The sequence below is a fragment of the Schistocerca americana genome, chromosome 5 (assembly GCF_021461395.2).
Source record: "Schistocerca americana isolate TAMUIC-IGC-003095 chromosome 5, iqSchAmer2.1, whole genome shotgun sequence".
Lineage (NCBI taxonomy): Eukaryota > Metazoa > Arthropoda > Insecta > Orthoptera > Acrididae > Schistocerca > Schistocerca americana.
The window spans coordinates 741,620,223-741,640,084 of NC_060123.1; positions in this window are offsets into that span (position 1 = coordinate 741,620,223).

A 19,862-nucleotide genomic window follows, 5' to 3' on the forward strand; every position below is an offset into this window, starting at 1 on the left:
CTGTCGGTGCTTTGAGCATTCCCTGTGAGACCAGTATTAATTTCTGATACACCACTGCAGGTTCAATGTATTCCTTGGACCTTCACATTGACGATGAAACACAGAAATCGCATCGGAATTAAATACAAACGGCACAATGCCGCCTTAAGTACAAGAATAGAAAATCTTCTTACAGTCGGTGTTTTGAGCATTCCCTGTGAGACCAGTATTAGTTTCCGATACACCACTGCAAGTTCAATGTATTCCTTGGACCTTGACATTGACGATGCAACACAGATATCGCATCGGTATTAAATACAAAAGGCACAATGCCGCCTTAAGTACAAGAATAGAGACTCTTCGTACAGTCGGTGCTTTGAGCATTCCCTGTGAGACCAGTATTAGCTTCCGATACTCCACTGCAGGTTAAATGTATTCCTTGGACCTTCACATTGACGATGAAACACAGAAATCGCATCGGAATGAAATACAAAAGGCGCAATGCCGCCTTAAGTACAAGAATAGAGACTCTTCTTACAGTCGATGCTTTGAGCATTCCCTGTGAGACCAGTATTAGTTTCTGATACACCACTGCAGGTTCAATATATTCCTTGGACCTTCACATTGACGATGAAACATAGAAATCGCATCGGAGTTAAATACAAAAGGCACAATGCCGCCTTAAGTGCTGGTTCAATGTATTCCTTGGACCTTCACATTGACGATGATACACAGAAATCGCATCGGAGTTAAATACAAAAGGCACAATGCCGCCTGAAGTACAAGAATAGAGACTCTTCTTTTTGTCGGTGCTTTGAGCATTCCCTGTGAGACCAGTATTAGTTCCTGATACACCACTGCATTTTCAATGTATTCCTTCTACCTTCACATTGACGATGAAACACAGAAATCGCTTCGAAATTAAATACACAAGGCACAATGACGTCATAAGTACAAGAATATCGACTGTTCTTACAGTCGGTGTTTTGAGCATTCCCTGTGAGACCAGTATTAGTTTCCGATACACCACTGCAGGTACAGTGTATTCCTTGGACCTTCACATTGACGATGAAACACAGAAATCGAATCGGAATTAGATACAAAAGGCGCAATGCCGCCTTAAGTACAAGAATAGAGACTCTTCTTACAGTCGGTGTTTTGAGCAATCCCTGTGAGACCAGTATTAGTTTCCGATACACGACTGCAGGTTCAATGAATTCCTTGGACCTTCACATTGACGATGAAACACAGAAATTGCATAAGAATTAAATACAATAGGCGCAATGCCGCCTTAAGTACAAGAATAGAGACTCTTCTTACAGTCGGTGCTTTGAGCATTCCCTGTGAGACCAGTATTAGTTTCCGATACACAACTGCAGGTTCATTGTATTCCTTGGACCTTCACATTGACGATGAAACACAGAAATCGCATCGGAATTAAATACATAAGGCGCAATGCCGCCTTAAGTACAAGAAAAGAGGCTCTTCTTACAGTCGGTGCTTTAAGCATTCCCTGTGAGACCAGTATTAGTTTCTGATACACCACTGCAGGTTCAATGTATTCCTTGGACCTTCACATTGACGATGAAACACAGAAATCGCATCGGAATTAAATACAAACGGCACAATGCCGCCTTAAGTACAAGAATAGAAAATCTTCTTACCGTCGGTGTTTTGAGCATTCCCTGTGAGACCAGTATTAGTTTCCGATACAACACTGTACGGTTAATGTATTCCATGGACCTTCACATTGACGATGAAACACAGAAATCGCATCGGAATTAAATTCAAAAGGCACTATGCCGTCTTAAGTACAAGAATAGAGACTCTTCTAACAGTCGGTACTTTGAGCATTCCCTTTGAGACCAGTATTAGTTTCCGATACACCACTGCAGGTTCAATGTATTCCTTGGACCTTCACATTGACGATGAAAGACAGAAATCGCATCGGAATTAAATACAAAAGGCGCAATGCCGCCTTAAGTACAAGAATAGAGACTCTTCTTACAGTCGGTGCTTTGAGCATTCCCTGTGAGACCAGTATTAGTTTCCGATACACCACTGCGTGTTCAAATTATTCCTTGGACATTCACATTGACGATGAAACACAGAAATCGCATCTGAATTAAATACAAAAGGCGCAATGCCGCCTTAAGTACAATAATAGAGACTCTTCTTACAGTCGGTGCTTTGAGCATTCCCAGTGAGACCAGTATTAGTTTCCGATACACCACTGCGTGTTCAATTTATTCCTCGGACCTTCACATTGACGATGAAACACAGAAATCGCATCTGAATTAAATACAAAAGGTGCAATGCCGCCTTAAGTACAATAATAGAGACTCTTCCTACAGTCGATGCTTTGAGCTTTCCCTGTGAGACCAGTATTAGTTTCCGATACACCACTGCGTGTTCAATTTATTCCTTGGACATTCACATTGACGATGAAACACAGAAATCGCATCTGAATTAAATACAAAAGGCGCAATGCCGCCTTAAGTACAATAATAGAGACTCTTCTTACAGTCGGTGCTTTGAGCATTCCCAGTGAGACCAGTATTAGTTTCCGATACACCACTGCGTGTTCAATTTATTCCTCGGACCTTCACATTGACGATGAAACACAGAAATCGCATCTGAATTAAATACAAAAGGTGCAATGCCGCCTTAAGTACAATAATAGAGACTCTTCCTACAGTCGATGCTTTGAGCTTTCCCTGTGAGACCAGTAATAGTTTCCGATACACCACTGCAGGTTCAATGTATTCCTTGGACCTTCACATTGACAATGAAACACAGAAATCGCATCGTAATGAAATACAGAAGGCGCAATGCCGCCTTAAGTACAAGAATAGAGACTCTTCTTACAGTCGGTGCTTTGAGCATTCCCTGTGAGACCAGTATTAGTTTCTGATACACCACTGCAGGTTCATTGTATTCCTTGGACCTTCACATTGACGATGAAACGCAGTAATCGCATCGGAATTAAATACAAAAGGCACAATGCTGTCTTAAGTACAAGAATAGAGACTCTTTTTACAGTCGGTGCCATGAGCATTCCCTGTGAGACCAGTATTAGTTTCTGATACACCACTGAGGATCAATGTATTCCTTGGACCTTCACATTGACGATGAAACACAGAAATCGCATCGGAATTAAATATAAAAAGCCCAATGCCGCCTTAAGTACAAGAATAGAGACTCTTCTTACAGTCGGTGCTTTGAGCATTCCCTGTGAGACCAGTATTACTTTCTGATACACCACTGCAGGTTCAATGTATTGCATGGACCTTCTCATTGACGATGAAACACAGAAATCGCATCGGAATTAAATACAAAAGTCGCAATGCCACCTTAAGTACAAGAATAGAGACTCTTCCTACTGTCCGTGCTTTGAGCATTCCCTGTGAGACCAGTATTAATTTCTGATACACCACTGCAGGTTCAATGTATTCCTTGGACCTTCACATTGACGATGAAACACAGAAATCGCATCGGGATTAAATACAAACGGCACAATGCCGCCTTAAGTACAAGAATAGAAAATCTTCTTACAGTCGGTGTTTTGAGCATTCCCTGTGAGACCAGTATTAGTTTCCGATGCACCACTGCAGGTTCAATGTATTCCTTGGACCTTCACATTGACGATGAAACACAGAAATCGCATCGGAATGAAATACAAAAGGCGCAATGCCGCCTTAAGTACAAGAATAGAGACTCCTCTTACAGTCGATGCTTTGAGCATTCCCTGTAAGACCAGTATTAGTTTCTGATACACCGCTGCAGGTTCAATGTATTCCTTGGACCTTCACATTGACGATGAAACATAGAAATCGCATCGGAGTTAAATACAAATGGCACAATGCCGCCTTAAGTGCTGGTTCAATGTATTCCTTGGACCTTCACATTGACGATGATACACAGAAATCGCATCGGAGTTAAATACAAAAGGCACAATGCCGCCTGAAGTACAAGAATAGAGACTCTTCTTTTTGTCGGTGCTTTGAGCATTCCCTGTGAGACCAGTATTAGTTCCTGATAAACCACTGCATTTTCAATGGATATCTTCTACCTTCACATTGACGATGAAACACAGAAATCGCTTCGAAATTAAATACACAAGGCACAATGACGTCATAAGTACAAGAATAGCGACTGTTCTTACAGTCGGTGTTTTGAGCATTCCCTGTGAGACCAGTATTAGTTTCCGATACACCACTGCAGGTACAATGTATTCCTTGGACCTTCACATTGACGATGAAACACAGAAATCGCATCGGAATTAAATCCAAAAGGCACAAAGGCGTCATAAGTACAAGAATAGAGACTCTTCTTACAGTCGGTGCTTTGTGCATTCCCAGTGAGACCAGTATTAGTTTCCGATACACCACTGCGTGTTCAATTTATTCCTTGGACATTCACATTGACGATGAAACACAGAAATCGCATCTGAATTAAATACAAAAGGCGCAATGCCGCCTTAAGTACAATAATAGAGACTCTTCTTACAGTCGATGCTTTGAGCATTCCCTGTGAGACCAGTAATAGTTTCCGATACACCACTGCAGGTTCAATGTATTCCTTGGACCTTAACATTGACAATGAAACACAGAAATCGCATCGTAATGAAATACAAAAGGCGCAATGCCGCCTTAAGTACAAGAATAGAGACTCTTCTTACAGTCGGTGCTTTGAGCATTCCCTGTGAGACCAGTATTAGTTTCTGATACACCACTGCAGGTTCAATGTATTCCTTGGACCTTCACATTGACGATGAAACACAGAAATCGCATCGGAATTAAATATAAAAAGCCCAATGCCGCCTTAAGTACAAGAATAGAGCCCCTTCTTATAGTCGGTGCTTTGAGCATTCCCTGTGAGACCAGTATTACTTTCTGATACACCACTGCAGGTTCAATGTATTGCATGGACCTTCTCATTGACGATGAAACACAGAAATCGCATCGGAATTAATTACAAAAGTCGCAATGCCACCTTAAGTACAAGAATAGAGACTCTTCCTACTGTCGGTGCTTTGAGCATTCCCTGTGAGACCAGTATTAATTTCTGATACACCACTGCAGGTTCAATGTATTCCTTGGACCTTCACATTGACGATGAAACACAGAAATCGCATCGGAATTAAATACAAACGGCACAATGCCGCCTTAAGTACAAGAATAGAAAATCTTCTTACAGTCGGTGTTTTGAGCATTCCCTGTGAGACCAGTATTAGTTTCCGATACACCACTGCAAGTTCAATGTATTCCTTGGACCTTGACATTGACGATGCAACACAGATATCGCATCGGTATTAAATACAAAAGGCACAATGCCGCCTTAAGTACAAGAATAGAGACTCTTCGTACAGTCGGTGCTTTGAGCATTCCCTGTGAGACCAGTATTAGCTTCCGATACTCCACTGCAGGTTAAATGTATTCCTTGGACCTTCACATTGACGATGAAACACAGAAATCGCATCGGAATGAAATACAAAAGGAGCAATGCCGCCTTAAGTACAAGAATAGAGACTCTTCTTACAGTCGATGCTTTGAGCATTCCCTGTGAGACCAGTATTAGTTTCTGATACACCACTGCAGGTTCAATATATTCCTTGGACCTTCACATTGACGATGAAACATAGAAATCGCATCGGAGTTAAATACAAAAGGCACAATGCCGCCTTAAGTGCTGGTTCAATGTATTCCTTGGACCTTCACATTGACGATGATACACAGAAATCGCATCGGAGTTAAATACAAAAGGCACAATGCCGCCTGAAGTACAAGAATAGAGACTCTTCTTTTTGTCGGTGCTTTGAGCATTCCCTGTGAGACCAGTATTAGTTCCTGATACACCACTGCATTTTCAATGTATTCCTTCTACCTTCACATTGACGATGAAACACAGAAATCGCTTCGAAATTAAATACACAAGGCACAATGACGTCATAAGTACAAGAATATCGACTGTTCTTACAGTCGGTGTTTTGAGCATTCCCTGTGAGACCAGTATTAGTTTCCGATACACCACTGCAGGTACAGTGTATTCCTTGGACCTTCACATTGACGATGAAACACAGAAATCGAATCGGAATTAGATACAAAAGGCGCAATGCCGCCTTAAGTACAAGAATAGAGACTCTTCTTACAGTCGGTGTTTTGAGCAATCCCTGTGAGACCAGTATTAGTTTCCGATACACGACTGCAGGTTCAATGAATTCCTTGGACCTTCACATTGACGATGAAACACAGAAATTGCATAAGAATTAAATACAATAGGCGCAATGCCGCCTTAAGTACAAGAATAGAGACTCTTCTTACAGTCGGTGCTTTGAGCATTCCCTGTGAGACCAGTATTAGTTTCCGATACACAACTGCAGGTTCATTGTATTCCTTGGACCTTCACATTGACGATGAAACACAGAAATCGCATCGGAATTAAATACATAAGGCGCAATGCCGCCTTAAGTACAAGAAAAGAGGCTTTTCTTACAGTCGGTGCTTTAAGCATTCCCTGTGAGACCAGTATTAGTTTCTGATACACCACTGCAGGTTCAATGTATTCCTTGGACCTTCACATTGACGATGAAACACAGAAATCGCATCGGAATTAAATACAAACGGCACAATGCCGCCTTAAGTACAAGAATAGAAAATCTTCTTACCGTCGGTGTTTTGAGCATTCCCTGTGAGACCAGTATTAGTTTCCGATACAACACTGTACGGTTAATGTATTCCATGGACCTTCACATTGACGATGAAACACAGAAATCGCATCGGAATTAAATTCAAAAGGCACTATGCCGTCTTAAGTACAAGAATAGAGACTCTTCTAACAGTCGGTACTTTGAGCATTCCCTTTGAGACCAGTATTAGTTTCCGATACACCACTGCAGGTTCAATGTATTCCTTGGACCTTCACATTGACGATGAAAGACAGAAATCGCATCGGAATTAAATACAAAAGGCGCAATGCCGCCTTAAGTACAAGAATAGAGACTCTTCTTACAGTCGGTGCTTTGAGCATTCCCTGTGAGACCAGTATTAGTTTCCGATACACCACTGCGTGTTCAATTTATTCCTTGGACATTCACATTGACGATGAAACACAGAAATCGCATCTGAATTAAATACAAAAGGCGCAATGCCGCCTTAAGTACAATAATAGAGACTCTTCTTACAGTCGATGCTTTGAGCATTCCCTGTGAGACCAGTTATAGTTTCCGATACACCACTGCAGGTTCAATGTATTCCTTGGACCTTCACATTGACAATGAAACACAGAAATCGCATCGTAATGAAATACAAAAGGCGCAATGCCGCCTTAAGTACAGGAATAGAGACTCTTCTTACAGTCGGTGCTTTGAGCTTTCCCTGTGAGACCAGTATTAGTTTCTGATACACCACTGCAGGTTCATTGTATTCCTTGGACCTTCACATTGACGATGAAACACAGTAATCGCATCGGAATTAAATACAAAAGGCACAATGCTGTCTTAAGTACAAGAATAGAGACTCTTTTTACAGTCGGTGCCATGAGCATTCCCTGTGAGACCAGTATTAGTTTCTGATACACCACTGCAGGAACAATGTATTCCTTGGACCTTCACATTGACGATGAAACACAGAAATCGCATCGGAATTAAATATAAAAAGCCCAATGCCGCCTTAAGTACAAGAATAGAGACCCTTCTTACAGTCAGTGCTTTGAGCATTCCCTGTGAGACCAGTATTACTTTCTGATACACCACTGCAGGTTCAATGTATTGCATGGACCTTTTCATTGACGATGAAACACAGAAATCGCATCGGAATTAATTACAAAAGTCGCAATGCCACCTTAAGTACAAGAATAGAGACTCTTCCTACTGTCGGTGCTTTGAGCATTCCCTGTGAGACCAGTATTAATTTCTGATACACCACTGCAGGTTCAATGTATTCCTTGGACCCTCACATTGACGATGAAACACAGAAATCGCATCGGAATTAATTACAAACGGCACAATGCCGCCTTAAGTACAAGAATAGAAAATCTTCTTACAGTCGGTGTTTTGAGCATTCCCTGTGAGACCAGTATTAGTTTCCGATACACCACTGCAAGTTCAATGTATTCCTTGGACCTTGACATTGACGATGCAACACAGATATCGCATCGGTATTAAATACAAAAGGCACAATGCCGCCTTAAGTACAAGAATAGAGACTCTTCTTACAGTCGATGCTTTGAGCATTTCCTATAAGACCAGTATTAGTTTCTGATACACCGCTGCAGGTTCAATGTATTCCTTGGACCTTCACATTGACGATGAAACATAGAAATCGCATCGGAGTTAAATACAAAAGGCACAATGCCGCCTTAAGTGCTGGTTCAATGTATTCCTTGGACCTTCACATTGACGATGATACACAGAAATCGCATCGGAGTTAAATACAAAAGGCACAATGCCGCCTGAAGTACAAGAATAGAGACTCTTCTTTTTGTCGGTGCTTTGAGCATGCCCTGTGAGACCAGTATTAGTTCCTGATAAACCACTGCATTTTCAATGTATTTCTTCTACCTTCACATTGACGATGAAACACAGAAATCGCTTCGAAATTAAATACACAAGGCACAATGACGTCATAAGTACAAGAATAGCGACTGTTCTTACAGTCGGTGTTTTGAGCATTCCCTGTGAGACCAGTATTAGTTTCCGATACACCACTGCAGGTACAATGTATTCCTTGGACCTTCACATTGACGATGAAACACAGAAATCGCATCGGAATTAAATCCAAAAGGCACAAAGCCGTCATAAGTACAAGAATAGCGACTGTTCTTACAGTCGGTGTTTTGAGCATTCCCTGTGAGACCAGTATTAGTTTCCGATACACCACTGCAGGTACAATGTATTCCTTGGACCTTCACATTGACGATGAAACACAGAAATCGCATCGGAATTAAATCCAAAAGGCACAAAGCCGTCATAAGTACAAGAATAGAGACTCTTCTTACAGTCGGTGCTTTGAGCATTCCCTGTGAGACCAGTAATAGTTTCCGATACACCACTGCAGGTTCAATGTATTCCTTGGACCTTAACATTGACAATGAAACACAGAAATCGCATCGTAATGAAATACAAAAGGCGCAATGCCGCCTTAAGTACAAGAATAGAGACTCTTCTTACAGTCGGTGCTTTGAGCATTCCCTGTGAGACCAGTATTAGTTTCTGATACACCACTGCAGGTTAAATGTATTCCTTGGACCTTCACATTGACGATGAAACACAGAAATCGCATCGGAATTAAATATAAAAAGCCCAATGCCGCCTTAAGTACAAGAATAGAGACTCTTCTTATAGTCGGTGCTTTGAGCATTCCCTGTGAGACCAGTATTACTTTCTGATACACCACTGCAGGTTCAATGTATTGCATGGACCTTCTCATTGACGATGAAACACAGAAATCGCATCGGAATTAATTACAAAAGTCGCAATGCCACCTTAAGTACAAGAATAGAGACTCTTCCTACTGTCGGTGCTTTGAGCATTCCCTGTGAGACCAGTATTAATTTCTGATACACCACTGCAGGTTCAATGTATTCCTTGGACCTTCACATTGACGATGAAACACAGAAATCGCATCGGAATTAAATACAAACGGCACAATGCCGCCTTAAGTACAAGAATAGAAAATCTTCTTACAGTCGGTGTTTTGAGCATTCCCTGTGAGACCAGTATTAGTTTCCGATACACCACTGCAAGTTCAATGTATTCCTTGGACCTTGACATTGACGATGCAACACAGAAATCGCATCGGTATTAAATACAAAAGGCACAATGCCACCTTAAGTACAAGAATAGAGACTCTTCGTACAGTCGGTGCTTTGAGCATTCCCTGTGAGACCAGTATTAGCTTCCGATACTCCACTGCAGGTTCAATGTATTCCTTGGACCTTCACATTGACGATGAAACACAGAAATCGCATCGGAATTAATTACAAAAGGCGCAATGCTACTTTAAGTACAAGAATAGAGACTCTTCCTACTGTCGATGCTTTGAGCATTCCCTGTGAGACCAGTATTAGTTTCTGGTACATCACTGCAGGTTCAATGTATTCCTTGGACCTTCACATTGACTGTGAAACACGAAATCGCATCGGAGTTAAATACAAAAGGCACAATGACGCCTTAAGTACAAAAATAAAGATTCTTCTTACTGTCGGTACTTTGAGCATTCCCTGTGAGACCAGTATTAGTTTCCGATACACCACTGCAGGTACAATGTATTCCTTGGACCTTCACATTGACGATGAAACACAGAAATCGCATCGGAATGAAATACAAAAGGCGCAATGCCGCCTTAAGTACAAGAATAGAGACTCTTCTTACAGTCGATGCTTTGAGCATTCCCTGTGAGACCAGTATTAGTTTCTGATACACCACTGCAGGTTCAATATATTCCTTGGACCTTCACATTGACGATGAAACGTAGAAATTGCATCGGAGTTAAATACAAAAGGCACAATGCCGCCTTAAGTGCTGGTTCAATGTATTCCTTGGACCTTCACATTGACGATGATACACAGAAATCGCATCGGAGTTAAATACAAAAGGCACAATGCCGCCTGAAGTACAAGAATAGAGACTCTTCTTTTTGTCGGTGCTTTGGGCATTCCCTGTGAGACCAGTATTAGTTCCTGATACACCACTGCATTTTCAATGTATTCCTTCTACCTTCACATTGACGATGAAACACAGAAATCGCTTCGAAATTAAATACACAAGGCACAATGACGTCATAAGTGCAAGAATAGCGACTGTTCTTACAGTCGGTGTTTTGAGCATTCCCTGTGAGACCAGTATTAGTTTCCGATACACCACTGCAGGTACAATGTATTCCTTGGACCTTCACATTGACGATGAAACACAGAAATCGAATCGGAATTAGATACAAAAGGCGCAATGCCGCCTTAAGTACAAGAATAGAGACTCTTCTTACAGTCGGTGTTTTGAGCAATCCCTGTGAGACCAGTATTAGTTTCCGATACACGACTGCAGGTTCAATGAATTCCTTGGACCTTCACATTGACGATGAAACACAGAAATTGCATCGGAATTAAATAAAAAAGGCGCAATGCCACCTTAAGTACAAGAATAGAGACTCTTCTTACAGTCGGTGCTTTGAGCATTCCCTGTGAGACCAGTATTAGTTTCCGATACACAACTGCAGGTTCATTGTATTCCTTGGACCTTCACATTGACGATGAAACACAGAAATCGCATCGGAATTAAATACAAAAGGCGCAATGCCGCCTTAAGTACAAGAAAAGAGGCTCTTCTTACAGTCGGTGCTTTAAGCATTCCCTGTGAGACCAGTATTAGTTTCTGATACACCACTGCAGGTTCAATGTATTCCTTGGACCTTCACATTGACGATGAAACACAGAAATCGCAACGGAATTAAATACAAACGGCACAATGCCGCCTTAAGTACAATAATAGACACTCTTCTTACAGTCGATGCTTTGAGCATTCCCTGTGAGACCAGTAATAGTTTCCGATACACCACTGCAGGTTCAATGTATTCCTTGGACCTTAACATTGACAATGAAACACAGAAATCGCATCGTAATGAAATACAAAAGGCGCAATGCCGCCTTAAGTACAAGAATAGAGACTCTTCTTACAGTCGGTGCTTTGAGCATTCCCTGTGAGACCAGTATTAGTTTCTGATACACCACTGCAGGTTCAATGTATTCCTTGGACCTTCACATTGACGATGAAACACAGAAATCGCATCGGAATTAAATATAAAAAGCCCAATGCCGCCTTAAGTACAAGAATAGAGACTCTTCTTATAGTCGGTGCTTTGAGCATTCCCTGTGAGACCAGTATTACTTTCTGATACACCACTGCAGGTTCAATGTATTGCATGGACCTTCTCATTGACGATGAAACACAGAAATCGCATCGGAATTAATTACAAAAGTCGCAATGCCACCTTAAGTACAAGAATAGAGACTCTTCCTACTGTCGGTGCTTTGAGCATTCCCTGTGAGACCAGTATTAATTTCTGATACACCACTGCAGGTTCAATGTATTCCTTGGACCTTCACATTGACGATGAAACACAGAAATCGCATCGGAATTAAATACAAACGGCACAATGCCGCCTTAAGTACAAGAATAGAAAATCTTCTTACAGTCGGTGTTTTGAGCATTCCCTGTGAGACCAGTATTAGTTTCCGATACACCACTGCAAGTTCAATGTATTCCTTGGACCTTGACATTGACGATGCAACACAGAAATCGCATCGGTATTAAATACAAAAGGCACAATGCCGCCTTAAGTACAAGAATAGAGACTCTTCGTACAGTCGGTGCTTTGAGCATTCCCTGTGAGACCAGTATTAGCTTCCGATACTCCACTGCAGGTTCAATGTATTCCTTGGACCTTCACATTGACGACGAAACACAGAAATCGCATCGGAATTAATTACAAAAGGCGCAATGCTACTTTAAGTACAAGAATAGAGACTCTTCCTACTGTCGATGCTTTGAGCATTCCCTGTGAGACCAGTATTAGTTTCTGGTACATCACTGCAGGTTCAATGTATTCCTTGGACCTTCACATTGACTGTGAAACACGAAATCGCATCGGAGTGAAATACAAAAGGCACAATGACGCCTTAAGTACAAAAATAAAGATTCTTCTTACTGTCGGTACTTTGAGCATTCCCTGTGAGACCAGTATTAGTTTCCGATACACCACTGCAGGTACAATGTATTCCTTGGACCTTCACATTGACGATGAAACACAGAAATCGCATCGGAATGAAATACAAAAGGCGCAATGCCGCCTTAAGTACAAGAATAGAGACTCTTCTTACAGTCGATGCTTTGAGCATTCATTGTGAGACCAGTATTAGTTTCTGATACACCACTGCAGGTTCAATATATTCCTTGGACCTTCACATTGGCGATGAAACGTAGAAATTGCATCGGAGTTAAATACAAAAGGCACAATGCCACCTTAAGTGCTGGTTCAATGTATTCCTTGGACCTTCACATTGACGATGATACACAGAAATCGCATCGGAGTTAAATACAAAAGGCACAATGCCGCCTGAAGTACAAGAATAGAGACTCTTCTTTTTGTCGGTGCTTTGAGCATTCCCTGTGAGACCAGTATTAGTTCCTGATACACCACTGCATTTTCAATGTATTCCTTCTACCTTCACATTGACGATGAAACACAGAAATCGCTTCGAAATTAAATACACAAGGCACAATGACGTCATAAGTGCAAGAATAGCGACTGTTCTTACAGTCGGTGTTTTGAGCATTCCCTGTGAGACCAGTATTAGTTTCCGATACACCACTGCAGGTACAATGTATTCCTTGGACCTTCACATTGACGATGAAACACAGAAATCGAATCGGAATTAGATACAAAAGGCGCAATGCCGCCTTAAGTACAAGAATAGAGACTCTTCTTACAGTCGGTGTTTTGAGCAATCCCTGTGAGACCAGTATTAGTTTCCGATACACGACTGCAGGTTCAATGAATTCCTTGGACCTTCACATTGACGATGAAACACAGAAATTGCATCGGAATTAAATAAAAAAGGCGCAATGCCGCCTTAAGTACAAGAATAGAGACTCTTCTTACAGTCGGTGCTTTGAGCATTCCCTGTGAGACCAGTATTAGTTTCCGATACACAACTGCAGGTTCATTGTATTCCTTGGACCTTCACATTGACGATGAAACACAGAAATCGCATCGGAATTAAATACAAAAGGCGCAATGCCGCCTTAAGTACAAGAAAAGAAGCTCTTCTTACAGTCGGTGCTTTAAGCATTCCCTGTGAGACCAGTATTAGTTTCTGATACACCACTGCAGGTTCAATGTATTCCTTGGACCTTCACATTGACGATGAAACACAGAAATCGCAACGGAATTAAATACAAACGGCACAATGCCGCCTTTAGTACAAGAATAGAAAATCTTCTTACAGTCGGTGTTTTGAGCATTCCCTGTGAGACCAGTATTAGTTTCCGATACAACACTGTACGGTTAATGTATTCCATGGACCTTCACATTGACGATGAAACACAGAAATCGCATCGGAATTAAATTCAAAAGGCACTATGCCGTCTTAAGTACAAGAATAGAGACTCTTCTTACAGTCGGTGCTTTGAGCATTCCCTTTGAGACCAGTATTAGTTTCCGATACACCACTGCAGGTTCAATGTATTCCTTGGACCTTCACATTGACGATGAAAGACAGAAATCGCATCGGAATGAAATACAAAAGGCGCAATGCCGCCTTAAGTACAAGAATAGAGACTCTTCTTACAGTCGGTGCTTTGAGCATTCCCTGTGAGACCAGTATTAGTTTCCGATACACCACTGCGTGTTCAATTTATTCCTTGGACATTCACATTGACGATGAAACACAGAAATCGCATCTGAATTAAATACAAAAGGCGCAATGCCGCATTAAGTACAATAATAGAGACTCTTCTTACAGTCGATGCTTTGAGCATTCCCTGTGAGACCAGTAATAGTTTCCGATACACCACTGCAGGTTCAATGTATTCCTTGGACCTTCACATTGACAATGAAACACAGAAATCGCATCGTAATGAAATACAAAAGGCGCAATGCCGCCTTAAGTACAAGAATAGAGACTCTTCTTACAGTCGGTGCTTTGAGCATTCCCTGTGAGACCAGTATTAGTTTCTGATACACCACTGCAGGTTCATTGTATTCCTTGGACCTTCACATTGACGATGAAACACAGTAATCGCATCGGAATTAAATACAAAAGGCACAATGCTGTCTTAAGTACAAGAATAGAGACTCTTTTTACAGTAGGTGCCATGAGCATTCCCTGTGAGACCAGTATTAGTTTCTGATACACCACTGCAGGAACAATGTATTCCTTGGACCTTCACATTGACGATGAAACACAGAAATCGCATCGGAATTAAATATAAAAAGCCCAATGCCGCCTTAAGTACAAGAATAGAGACCCTTCTTACAGTCGGTGCTTTGAGCATTCCCTGTGAGACCAGTATTACTTTCTGATACACCACTGCAGGTTCAATGTATTGCATGGACCTTCTCATTGACGATGAAACACAGAAATCGCATCGGAATTAATTACAAAAGTCGCAATGCCACCTTAAGTACAAGAATAGAGACTCTTCCTACTGTCGGTGCTTTGAGCATTCCCTGTGAGACCAGTATTAATTTCTGATACACCACTGCAGGTTCAATGTATTCCTTGGACCTTCACATTGACGATGAAACACAGAAATCGCATCGGAATTAAATACAAACGGCACAATGCCGCCTTAAGTACAAGAATAGAAAATCTTCTTACAGTCGGTGTTTTGAGCATTCCCTGTGAGACCAGTATTAGTTTCCGATACACCACTGCAAGTTCAATGTATTCCTTGGACCTTGACATTGACGATGCAACACAGAAATCGCATCGGTATTAAATACAAAAGGCACAATGCCGCCTTAAGTACAAGAATAGAGACTCTTCGTACAGTCGGTGCTTTGAGCATTCCCTGTGAGACCAGTATTAGCTTCCGATACTCCACTGCAGGTTCAATGTATTCCTTGGACCTTCACATTGACGATGAAACACAGAAATCGCATCGGAATTAATTACAAAAGGCGCAATGCTACTTTAAGTACAAGAATAGAGACTCTTCCTACTGTCGATGCTTTGAGCATTCCCTGTGAGACCAGTATTAGTTTCTGGTACATCACTGCAGGTTCAATGTATTCCTTGGACCTTCACATTGACTGTGAAACACGAAACCGCATCGGAGTTAAATACAAAAGGCACAATGCCGCCTTAAGTACAAAAATAAAGATTCTTCTTACTGTCGGTACTTTGAGCATTCCCTGTGAGACCAGTATTAGATTCCGATACACCACTGCAGGTTCAATGTAATCCTTGGACCTTCACATTGACGATGAAACACAGATATCGCATCGGAATGAAATACAAAAGGCGCAATGCCGCCTTAAGTACAAGAATAGAGACTCTTCTTACAGTCGATGCTTTGAGCATTCCCTGTGAGACCAGTATTAGTTCCTGATACACCACTGCATTTTCAATGTATTCCTTCTACCTTCACATTGACGATGAAACACAGAAATCGCTTCGAAATTAAATACACAAGGCACAATGACGTCATAAGTACAAGAATAGCGACTGTTCTTACAGTCGGTGTTTTGAGCATTCCCTGTGAGACCAGTATTAGTTTCCGATACACGACTGCAGGTTCAATGAATTCCTTGGACCTTCACATTGACGATGAAACACAGAAATTGCATCGGAATTAAATACAAAAGGCGCAATGCCGCCTTAAGTACAAGAATAGAGACTCTTCTTACAGTCGGTGCTTTGAGCATTCCCTGTGAGACCAGTATTAGTTTCCGATACACAACTGCAGGTTCATTGTATTCCTTGGACCTTCACATTGACGATGAAACACAGAAATCGCATCGGAATTAAATACAAAAGGCGCAATGCCGCCTTAAGTCCAAGAAAAGAGGCTCTTCTTACAGTCGGTGCTTTAAGCATTCCCTGTGAGACCAGTATTAGTTTCTGATACACCACTGCAGGTTCAATGTATTCCTTGGACCTTCACATTGACGATGAAACACAGAAATCGCATCGGAATTAAATACAATCGGCACAATGCCGCCTTAAGTACAAGAATAGAAAATCTTCTTACAGTCGGTGTTTTGAGCATTCCCTGTGAGACCAGTATTAGTTTCCGATACAACACTGTACGTTTAATGTATTCCATGGTCCTTCACATTGACGATGAAACACAGAAATCGCATCGGAATTAAATTCAAAAGGCACTATGCCGTCTTAAGTACAAGAATAGAGACTCTTCTTACAGTCGGTGCTTTGAGCATTCCCTTTGAGACCAGTATTAGTTTCCGATACACCACTGCAGGTTCAATGTATTCCTTGGACCTTCACATTGACGATGAAAGACAGAAATCGCATCGGAATTAAATACAAAAGGCGCAATGCCGCCTTCAGTACAAGAATAGAGACTCTTCTTACAGTCGGTGCTTTGAGCATTCCCTGTGAGACCAGTATTAGTTTCTGATACACCACTGCAGGTTCATTGTATTCCTTGGAAATTACATTGACGATGAAACACAGAAATCGCATCGGAATTAAATGCAAAATGCACAATGCTGTATTAAGTACAAGAATAGAGGCTCTTTTTACAGTCGGTGCCATGAGCATTCCCAGTGAGACCAGTATCAGTTTCCGATACACCACTGCAGGTTCAATGTATTCCTTGGACCTTCACATTGACGATGAAACACAGATATCGCATCGGAGTTAAATACAAAAGGCAGAATGCCGCTTTAAATACAAGAATAGAGACTCTTCTTACAGTCAGTGCTTTGAGCATACCCTGTGAGACCAGTATTACTTTCTGATACACCACTGCAGGTTTAATGTATTCCTTGTACCTTCACATTGATGATGTAACACAGAAATCGCATCGGAATTAAATCCAAAAAGCACAAAGCCGTCATAAGTACAGGAATAGAGACTCTTCTTACAGTCGGTGCTTTGAGCATTCCCAGTGAGACCAGTATTAGTTTCCGATACACCACTGCGTGTTCAATTTATTCCTTGGACCTTCACATTGACGATGAAACACAGAAATCGCATCTGAATTAAATACAAAAGGCGCAATGCCGCCTTAAGTACAATAATAGAGACTCTTCATACAGTCGATGCTTTGAGCATTCCCTGTGAGACCAGTAATAGTTTCCGATACACCACTGCAGGTTCAATGTATTCCTTGGACCTTCACATTGACATTGAAACACAGAAATCGCATCGTAATGAAATACAAAAGGCGCAATGCCGCCTTAAGTACAAGAATAGAGACTCTTCTTACAGTCGGTGCTTTGAGCATTCCCTGTGAGACCAGTATTAGTTTCTGATACACCACTGCAGGTTCATTGTATTCCTTGGACCTTCACATTGACGATGAAACGCAGTAATCGCATCGGAATTAAATACAAAAGTCACAATGCTGTCTTAAGTACAAGAATAGAGACTCTTTTTACAGTCGGTGCCATGAGCATTCCCTGTGAGACCAGTATTAGTTTCTGATACACCACTGCCGGATCAATGTATTCCTTGGACCTTCACATTGACAATGAAACACAGAAATCGCATCGTAATGAAATACAAAAGGCGCAATGCCGCCTTAAGTACAAGAATAGAGACTCTTCTTACAGTCGGTGTTTTGAGCATTCCCTGTGAGACCAGTATTAGTTTCCGATACACCACCGCAGGTTCAATGTATTCCTTGGACCTTGACATTGACGATGCAACACAGAAATCGCATCGGTATTAAATACAAAAGGCACAATGCCGCCTTAAGTACAGGAATAGAGACTCTTCTTACAGTCGGTGCTTTGAGCATTCCCTGTGAGACCAGTATTAGCTTCCGATACTCCACTGCAGGTTCAATGTATTCCTTGGACCTTCACATTGACGATGAAACACAGAAATCGCATCGGAATTAAATACAAAAGGCGCAATGCTACTTTAAGTACAAGAATAGAGACTCTTCCTACCGTCGATGCTTTGAGCATTCCCTGTGAGACCAGTATTAGTTTCTGATACACCGCTGCAGGTTCAATGTATTCCTTGGACCTTCACATTGACGATGAAACATAGAAATCGCATCGGAGTTAAATACAAAAGGCACAATGCCGCCTTAAGTGCTGGTTCAATGTATTCCTTGGACCTTCACATTGACGATGATACACAGAAATCGCATCGGAGTTAAATACAAAAGGCACAATGCCGCCTGAAGTACAAGAATAGAGACTCTTCGTTTTGTCGGTGCTTTGAGCATTCCCTGTGAGACCAGTATTAGTTCCTGATACACCACTGGATTTTCAATGTATTCCTTCTACCTTCACATTGACGATGAAACACAGAAATCGCTTCGAAATTAAATACACAAGGCACAATGACGTCATAAGTACAAGAATAGCGACTGTTCTTACAGTCGGTGTTTTGAGCATACCCTGTGAGACCAGTATTAGTTTCCGATACACCACTGCAGGTACAATGTATTCCTTGGACCTTCACATTGACGATGAAACACAGAAATCGAATCGGAATTAGATACAAAAGGCGCAATGCCGCCTTAAGTACAAGAATAGAGACTCTTCTTACAGTCGGTGTTTTGAGCAATCCCTGTGAGACCAGTATTAGTTTCCGATACACGACTGCAGGTTCAATGAATTTCTTGGACCTTCACATTGACGATGAAACACAGAAATTGCATCGGAATTAAATACAAAAGGCGCAATGCCGCCTTAAGTACAAGAATAGAGACTCTTCTTACAGTCGGTGCTTTGAGCATTCCCTGTGAGACCAGTATTAGTTTCCGATACACAACTGCAGGTTCATTGTATTCCTTGGACCTTCACATTGACGGTGAAACACAGAAATCGCATCGGAATTAAATACAGAAGGCGCAATGCCGCCTTAAGTACAAGAATAGAGGCTCTTCTTACAGTCGGTGTTTTGAGCATTCCCTGTGAGACCAGTATTAGTTTCCGATACAACACTGTACGTTTAATGTATTCCATGGACCTTCACATTGACGATGAAACACAGAAATCGCATCGGAATTATATTCAAAAGGCACTATGCCGTCTTAAGTACAAGAATAGAGACTCTTCTTACAGTCGGTGCTTTGAGCATTCCCTTTGAGACCAGTATTAGTTTCCGATACACCACTGCAGGTTCAATGTATTCCTTGGACCTTCACATTGACGATGAAAGACAGAAATCGCATCGGA